Genomic DNA, 9,518 nt, shown 5'->3' on the forward strand with positions numbered 1-9,518 from the left:
CTATTTTATGGTTCAGGTTACCATAATTCAAGAATCTATTGTCTTTACCAATTTAAATTCAAATTTAACTTTTAAAACTATATATTTCAGTAGAACATAATGAGATCGTTAGGTCAAGCCCTAAAATGGTTTCTATATAACATACATACAAAATAGAAAGGATAATCTGATAATGTAAGCTATATTTTGACATGATATTCAGAAAGCTATTTATAATCTATTTTCCACTATAATTCAGAAAGCAATGCCAACATCTCTATTATACTCAGTCTACCTATCACCAATCATATTGATTTATCTAGGTAAAATCAAGATTAAAAAATGCATAAACTTTTTACTATGGAGTTTTTTTTTTTTTAATTTATAGAAGTATTTTTAGACTATCATAGAACAAACAAATCTTTGGCTATCTTTTATTTTAGAAATATTATTTCTTTGAGTACCTTTTAGTCCAAAACTATTATTTTTATTTATAGAAGTATTTTTAGACTATCATAGAACAAACAAATCTTTGACTATCTTTTATTTTAGAAATATTATTTCTTTGAGTACCTTTTAGTCCAAAACTATTATTTTTTAGAAAAGCACTTCTTTTATTATGTATTTTTCATGATGAATGTGACAGTTCATTCAATACCATATCTGCCATATAAATCCCAAAGGACTGTGCTCTGTCCTTTGAACACAAGAACAGAGAACATCTGATAAATCAGGGCTCTGACTTCCAGGGGAAGTCATAATCTAGTGGAAATAAAGTGATTACCAGCTAAATTTCTATCAGCCATCAAATAGGGTCAGTTCCTGATTTATTGTAATTAAAAAATTTTTAGGAAAGGAGAAAAGATTTGTGAATTTTCATTTTGGTCTTTCTAAAACTATAGTCTTGGTATTTATGGAACCTCAAACTTATTGGTAACACGGATCACAATTTGAGAGTCCTCCCTTCTCTGTGATTCAAATTTTAAAATGTAGGAAACAACAGAACAGAATCTTTGATATTGTAAATATTAGAGACCATCATTTCACACTTAGGTTTCTTTCCAAGTTAGTGCCTTTTTTTTCCTCTTTTTTCCTCCAAACTAAATGGAATTTCTCCCTCTCAGCCTTTTTTTCTTTTTCCTTTCTTTCTTTCTTTTTTAATCACCTCCAGTTACTTCAGTGCTGTGAAACAGAACCTGCCTTTTTTGATACACTCATTCTTTTTAACCTTATCCAATCTCTTTTTGTCTGCATAAAAATGCTTTTTTAGATATTGAGATTTTATGTTCTGTGCTCCTCTGTTTTCCAGATCATGAAAATTTATGTGAAGCTAATAATAATAATGTAACAAAAACAGCTACTCATATCATTTACTGGGTACTTACTATGTGTGAAATACTGACTTAGACAATACCTTTAATCCAAATGACAATCCAGCAAAATAAGTATCATGGTCTCTGAGTCACAGAAAAAATATATATATAAAGGAGGCTCAGAGACATTAACTTATCCAAGTTTGTATTAAAAAGTTGTAGAGAATTTGAACCTAGGTATGCTTGTTTCTGGAGAGTCACTCTTTTCATTAACTGGTAGTCTCCTTTTGTCAGGTTCTGCCTTTATTTCTATGCAGCTCACCTCCAACACCACCATAGTGCCATTACTGTTTTTCTCAACCCACATTCTGCTCTTCCTGCCTGGCCTGTAGTGGTATATTTGGGATTGGTACCTTGCCTAGTAAAAGAACTGGCCCAGCTGAAATACAAAGCTCCCCTAGAATTAACATCTAACGCCCGCTATTTCCGATTCATTTTGCCTTTGCACTGGAAAACCTTTACCTGTAGGGACTGCTGGTCCATTTTGGATTCCTTTGCATTGACTCCTGGATCCATTGCATTCCCTAGAATCCCTGTCTCTGCTGTGTCATTTGTCTCATTCCAGTGCTTTATATTTGATCTTCTTTGTCCCTCATCAATACCTGTGTGAAAAGCAATCTGCTGTGGCGGTAACAGTTTTGACATTGCAATCACAAGAACCTAAGCTTAGATTTTTACCTCTGCAATATACTAGTTGAAAACAAGTCATTTCATTTCACTTTACTCTAAAGAGGTTTTACACTCCTCTGTTAATCAAAATCCCACAATGTCAAATGGTTCTGTTTTATTTATATCATTAACATAATAACTCTTGACTGTACATTCTCTTTTTGTTCATAGTTCAGCCTTTAAATTATACAGGCTTTCTGCTTTATAACATCTTGCTTTATTTTATATTGATTTTCTTTATAATTTTCTGTCCTGGTTTGTTGGTAAACAATTTTAGCAACACAGTTAACAGTAATAGTATCCTGGAGGATGTATGTGTGCTTTGGGGCTCTGCCCTGACATGGAAACATGAGCTGCTGATGTTGACTGCCTGCAAATGCCTATGGATTAGCTGTGGCAAGAAGACTTTATAGATCATCCTGACTCTAACTTACCCACTGCCCCCCTGTCCCAAAGTAGAAGCTTTTCTAACATGCTCTTACTAACTCCCTTGAGATGCTGTAGCTGTTTCAAACATTGTCGTGGTAAGTTACAATTGCTAATATTTCTCCTTTTTCTTTTATGCTCAGATGATCATTAATCATTTATTGTTAGAAGGTAGAAAAACATACAGTCTTCCTGCACTGAGTTTGAGAAGAAGGTGAAATCTATTTTTATTAACCCTGGCCTTGGAGTTCTCATTTAAAGTAATCCAAACTGAAAAGGATGCTTTTAAAAAGTCAAATTATCTATTGGATCCTTGGCAGAAGGTTAAGAGTCTAACCAAGAGCTTAGCCCTGTGAGCCTTGTAGGATTCCCCTCAGCTGTCATTCCGAGAGCTTGAGAAGAAAGTGAATTAAACTCAGACTCAGCAGAAGTCGAAGTCACAGGGATAAGGGCTTGAATTACTTCTGCGTGAAGATGAATCTTCTAATCTGCCACTGTGTACTTTTTTGAGTTTAGTTTTCGAAAGTAGGTGAGGAGGGTGTTCTTATTCATTTTCAGGAATTCATTGGATCCTGATGGTGCTCTATAGCTGTTTATTCAGAATGGCTGGGATTGGGTCCACAGTTGAAAAATCAGAAAAAAATTACCAGATTTAATAAAAATCCAAACCCTAATCTTGGACTCTTGGACATTTTGCTCTATTCACTTGAACTAAATACATAAATTTTGATAAATGTCTTTATGAAATGAAGAAGGCACTAAATAGCTCTATAAACTGGTTATGGAGTCAAATCAATTTAGAGTGTCAAGATTTGTACAAGTAAAATATTTAATCTGTTTGCATTATTTTTGCTTAATTTTCTTATATGTAAAAGGTGAGAATAATATTCTCTGTCTCACTTTTCTCTTTGGCTTTATTTCAAGGATCAAAGTGTGGATGTGAAAGCACATGTTGAGCTAAAGTAATGTAAGATGTTATGTTGTTAATAAAATGGGAGAATAAGTATGCCAATTATACCAAATTTGTGATTATCTAGATCCTAGAAGCAAATTCTAAATATCACAGATTTTTAAACATTTAATGGGTTTAGGATCATTTGACCATGGATAATCATTTCATATTTTGGTTGAACTATTGGGCAGAGGAAAATTAAATATTTTCAAAACTAAACAAGAAATAGTGATCAAATTCATTTCTTTGAACTCCTATTCTAATTGACTCTCCAAAGTATTTCTTCTTTGTAAATGATATTATAAACTTTGATTTTGGCCCCCTGATAGGATACAAACATATTGACACATGGATAATATGCACTCTTTAATGATAAAACTGTGCAATTTCAAATTAGGTGATGTTACTTTTTTACTATTAACATTTTTACTATTTTTAATTATTAAAATATTTTATTACTGATGTTATCTCTTGTTACATAAAAGAGATATCAGATTTTTACAAATGGTGGAATATTTTTCTCCTCTTTGTTTGTGTGTCTTCTTTTATTTTTACTTTCTTTTCCTGAAAATTGGTACAAGATCAGTGATATAATAGTTATTTTTATTCTTGGAAAAGTTATTAATTATTCTGATTTCATCTGATATGTATAGCATAGCAAGTACATCTTATGTAAATAAGATAGTAATATAAATAACAAATGTCAAAATTGGATAGAGAACTTTGCATCTCCCAGAGCATTTTTGTGAGTTTATTAAATTTAATTCTTAAAAAATCACGTGAGGTATAATTTATTTATATTTATAATTCATTTATTTTCATACCCTCATTTTATCAATTAAAAATTTGAAGTTTTAGAATTTACTTGGCACAATCTCACTCCTAACATTGGAGTGAGCAGGACTGAAGCCATGCTGGGAACCAAAACTGCATCGGCTATATAGAAAAAAGGGCATAGCTTTCTATTTATTTTCCTTAGTTTGCATTTCTTTGAGTTCCTTCTTGTCCCATTGTTATTTGATATTTTGAACCTTGGTTACGGGGCAAGATGACATTGTTTATATAAATGTAAAGTTGTTTCCCAGTCAGTCTGGGGTTTTAACCTTGCCACAAGACATGTGCTATCCAGACCCTGAGAAACCAAGGAAGACATCAGTAAAGCTATGCTGATTTCATCCTGAAGCAAATCACAATCCAGCAGGACCCTAAGATAACATCAAGGACAAGAACAGAAGCCACATGGAGCCTTGGTGAGAATGTGCACCTGGACCCTTACACATCCCCTTCTTCCTACCTTTCACTTCCCATGTACCATTCCGTCAACCATCTCTCTAAAAACCCCTCAGTCAGTCTGAGTCTAGGAGATGGTTTTAGTCTGGTCATTCTCCATCAGGTTTACTGGAGAGATGTGTTAGCCTAACATCTCTCCTCAAGTCACTGGTATTTCTGAATAAAAGGTGATGTCTATTTTCACTGACATTTGACTTTAAGTGGTTTGTTTTCTGTTTTGGGCAGACAGCTGGAGTTGAGTTTGGTAACATGATTTTGGTGAGCCTCAGCCAGGGGCTGAATGCCCTGGAATAACAGATTTTGGCATGCCAAGTCAGGAGTTTTATTTGGGGAAGGCAGCCTGACTTGGGTTTGGTAACACTAACCAGTTGTGGTGATTTGTAATCACATATTCTGGCTTTGAAGCCTGAGTTCTTCCCACGTCTACAAGATGTTGCACTGTCATTATCTGAGTGGGCTGCCAGTATAGACTTAAGACCTTGACATTAGAGAGAGATGAAAAAGTGCAGTGAACTAAGCTATACTGAGATTAAATGAATTCAGTGTTAACCTCTCGCCCCCGTTATCTCCACTAAGAGATACAACCTCTGTGTATCATGCACACGCCAGCATGACTCTGGTGGCTGCAGAGAGCACTTGTACGCAGTGACTGTGGCTTTGTTTTCATTACTGTGAGTGGTTAATGATCCATGCTCCATTTTCTGCTGGCTTGCAGGTGCTCAGGAGAGACATTTCCCTCAATAAACTCCAGCTTTTCCTTAAGCAAATTATTTTGAATTTTCTCAAATGTGGCACAATTTTGCACTTAAACTATAAGTTTGATTTTGGAAACAATCACGAGTCATTTGGAGGCAAGTCTGCTGAAAAAGATTGATGAATAAACAGAGTCACATCTCTTAGAGGTAAAAGAGTTTTAGCTGCAAGCAAGTCGCATTCTTCCAAAGTCACCTTTGTAGGGACCCCATGGGCACCTGAACAAAGGACACACCCTGGCAATATGGCGCCCTTCCTGGTTCTTCTCCGCAGTAAACACGCCCGCTGGCGCCAACACCCAAGCCGACCCGTGCCAAACCTCAGCCAGTCACAGGTCAAGGCTCACCTCCTGCCCAGCCCCGTCCAATCAGTTACCACCCCGTCCACTCTCTCTCCTGCCCTGGAGCACAGCACCCTATAAATGTATGCACAGTTCTTGAATAAAGCGGAACTTCTCTGGCTAAATGTTAGCCCGGGTCTCGCATGATTCCTTCGTCCGTGCGTCCCCTTCAACCTTGATTTGTCTTTTTGAGTAACCTGATTCAAATAGTTTCCTTTTGTCATGTTCTCTCACACTCAAACTCATAGGGTGGGGGGAGTCATTAAGTATCATATTATTATTTTATTATTAAGTACTGCCTTGACAACAATGCTCTTACACTGAGTGTCCTGCAATGCAATTTAATTCTGATGCTAATTACTGAGAGTTAGCATCAGACTCCACAGGTTTAAAGCTCTGTCCTTTCTCAAGACTGCCCTCACAAAAGGCTAGTCTCAAGTGTTGGTGCCATCTGTACTTCTGACCAAACAGACATAAATTCAGAGGTTCTCATGACTCCACCAATTTCAATAACACAGGTATGCTACAATGATTCATAGAATTCAAGAATGCACTATATTCATCAATATATTCTTCCACTTTGTTATAAAGGAATTGACTCAGAAGCATCCAAATAGAAACACACACAAAGGAAGGTCTGGGCAGGTTCTAGATCTGGTGCTTCTGTGCCTTCTCCCCATGGATTCAGGGTGCTTTACTGACCAGGCACATTAATGTGTTTATCAACCAGGAAGCTCTTTGAGCTTTGGATATTCAGAGTTTTACTGAGGTCTTCTTATGTGTTTGGTCAAATGATTGAGCTCCATCTTGAGTGCTCTCCCTTCTCAGCGGTGGGGGTGGGATCAGGGTGAGGCTGAAAGTTTTAGCTCACTAATCTTTCTGTTGTGGCCAGCCTCTCCCTTGAAACTTTCTAAAGACCTACCTTGAGTCACTTAATAAGTATACACTCGGGTGTGGTCAATAGGGGCTCCTTATAATTGATAAAATTACTCTTATTATTCAGGAAAATCCAAGGGTTTTGAAGCTTAGTGCCAGGGACCTAGGACAAAGATGAGATACTTTCTTTATTATGACACAACCACTGACCATTTGTAATTTAAATTGTAAATAGATTTTTTAAAATGAATTATTTATAAAATTGCTCATAAAAGGTAACATAAACTACTATTATAATTTGGTTTTGGAATAATAAACATTGTATGTGAGTGTGTGTATGTGTGTGTCTATGTTTGTATGTGCTGTGAAAAAAAAAATGGACAGAGAAAAATAAAGCCAAATACACTGCAAGAGGAGTGGGGGGTACAGAAGTGCATAGGACACCAGGCAGCCCTAACTGGTGTTAGGTCTGTGACAGGGCATTGGTGAGATGCAATGGGTTAGATTCGCTTATATTCGAATTGGGCTGAACTTCAGTCACTAGTGAACTGTTACAGAAGTTCAGATATGTGTTAACAGCTTTTACAAGGAACTACTGTTCTTTATTTGTCCTATTTTTAGATGGTAATAGTTTTTGTCTATTCTAAGTACCTATCCAGGAAAGGTCAAATTAATATATTGTGCAGGTATGTAAAGTCCCACTCACAAAATAGCTGAAACTGTTCATGTCTCATCTTTTAAATCAAACCATTATTCTGTAAAACAGAAGGAACATGTCTGGAGACAACATTGCATGGTAGATAGGGTTTCTACGTTCAAATCATGCTCCGCTGCTCACTAGCTGTGTTCCCTTGGGCAAGGTCTATTCTCTGCCTTGATTTCCTCATGGATGGAGTGGGAGATAACAACAGTACAATGCTCACAGGACAATTGTGAGAAGTAAATTAATTAATATGTTTAAAACACTTAGCAGTTTCCAGCATATACTAAGAACTGAATAGATGTAATGAAATATTCTGAGTTTTTATCTTGGTTCCAAAAGACTTCTATTGTAGCCCATGATCTAGTGCTGATCGTTATTTAGACTTTGTGACTGCCTCACTAAAAAACTGTATTATTGTATTATAGTTAAACCATGTACATAACTCTACAACTAAATAACAGATTGTTATCTTTGTTTGCTTTATTAGTGGTCATTCTCTAATCCTTTTAGGTTGGTAGCTCTGAGAAAGGTAGTTATTGGAAGAAAGTGAGCCAAGATGCCGAGTACCGTTCAAGCTTTATTAAAGAAAGAAATCTGCTGGGCTGTGCTCAGAGCAGCCCAGGGCCCAGGGCTGCCCTGGAAATGGTGGACAGCACCAGGCGTGGGGGTGGTAGAGCTTATATTGGTATGTTGGAGCCAAGGGCTGGCTGATACCATCAAGGAGGGTCATTATGCTAATGTGGATCAGGGTGGAGAACTGCATCCTTGTGGAAGCAAAAGGGGCTTCTGTTTAAGTCAGGAGGCTTCTCATAAAGGGAAGGGGGTGGGGAGGAGGTGGGCAGTGCCGGTTTGTACTTGAGCTTGTCTAAAGTGGCGCTGGTTATGTTGCAGATCTATTAGTTATTATATATAAATGTCATTTTCTGTTCTATAAAGTGGAATATTATCCACTTATGGAAGTGCTGTGAAGATTAGACTAAATAATATGGATACAATATCTACTACCGGGTAGAATGGATTCTGGATTTTCAAATATGTGGGATGTGTGAAAAGCAATCTGATTGGAAGTGGGAGTATGCATATTTCTCTTTGATGGGTTTTGGATGTGACTGGCACCATCGTGCACACAATGAGCACAAAATAGCCTCCTGCCTTGTCTTCCACTCCAGCACCAAGCCCCTTCCCCCTTCCCTTTACAAGAAGCCTCCTGACTTCAACAGAAACCCCTTTTGCTTTGCAAGGACACAATTCTCCACCCCATCCACATTAGCATGATGACCCTCCTTGATGGTATCAGCCAGCCCTGGTGCACTATATAAGCTCTCCTACTCCATACTTGGTGTTGCCTTCCATTTTGAGGGCAGCCCTGGGCTGTTCCCCACTTTGAGAACAACCGGGCAGATTATTTTCCTTTAATAAAGCTTGAATGGTACCCAGGGTCTTGGCTCACTTTCTTTAACTCTTAAAATTTCTGCTCTGCCCTGATTGTATATTTATTTTGGGGACTGGGGACTGACATTGAGCTATTGGGGGAGTTAAAATACATCATGGCACTTCCTGACAGAGCAGCCTTGATAAATGCTAATTCTTTTTCTCTGAATAGATTTCTGTGATGCAAATTAACAAAACTGGTCTGCTGTTTGTCGGAGATGCCTAATTCTTCAGTCTAACTGAAATCTGATTTGTCTCAGTATTTATAATTACATTTGTCAGTCAAGGCAGTTGGACATTCTAGAAACCAAAGTGGATGATGATGATGATGATGGTGATGATGATAAAGACAAGCATGTTTATAACCTTTTTTTAGATGACTTATGTTTGGCATACACTGTATGAATGTCTTATGTACATTATATCATTTAATTCTAAAAACAATATTTCAGTTAATTATTACTTTCCCCCATGGAGTAAAATGGGGTAGTTTAAATACTTTATGAAAGTCACAAAGCAAACAATCAGCATAGCCAAAATTCAGTCCCCAGAGTCCATTTCTTTTCCAGTAAATCTCTCTATATACAGTGAGGTTACTCCCTGTCTATTCATCATTTACTTCAGTTTTGATCACTTGGGAGCAAAACAATTGTTCACTACTGTTCTTTTTAAAAAAAAATAATAATTAATTAATTTATTTATTTGTTTTAACTTGTCAGTACACAT

The sequence above is a fragment of the Galeopterus variegatus genome, unplaced genomic scaffold, assembly GCF_000696425.1.
Source record: "Galeopterus variegatus unplaced genomic scaffold, G_variegatus-3.0.2 Scaffold5120, whole genome shotgun sequence".
Classification (NCBI taxonomy): domain Eukaryota; kingdom Metazoa; phylum Chordata; class Mammalia; order Dermoptera; family Cynocephalidae; genus Galeopterus; species Galeopterus variegatus.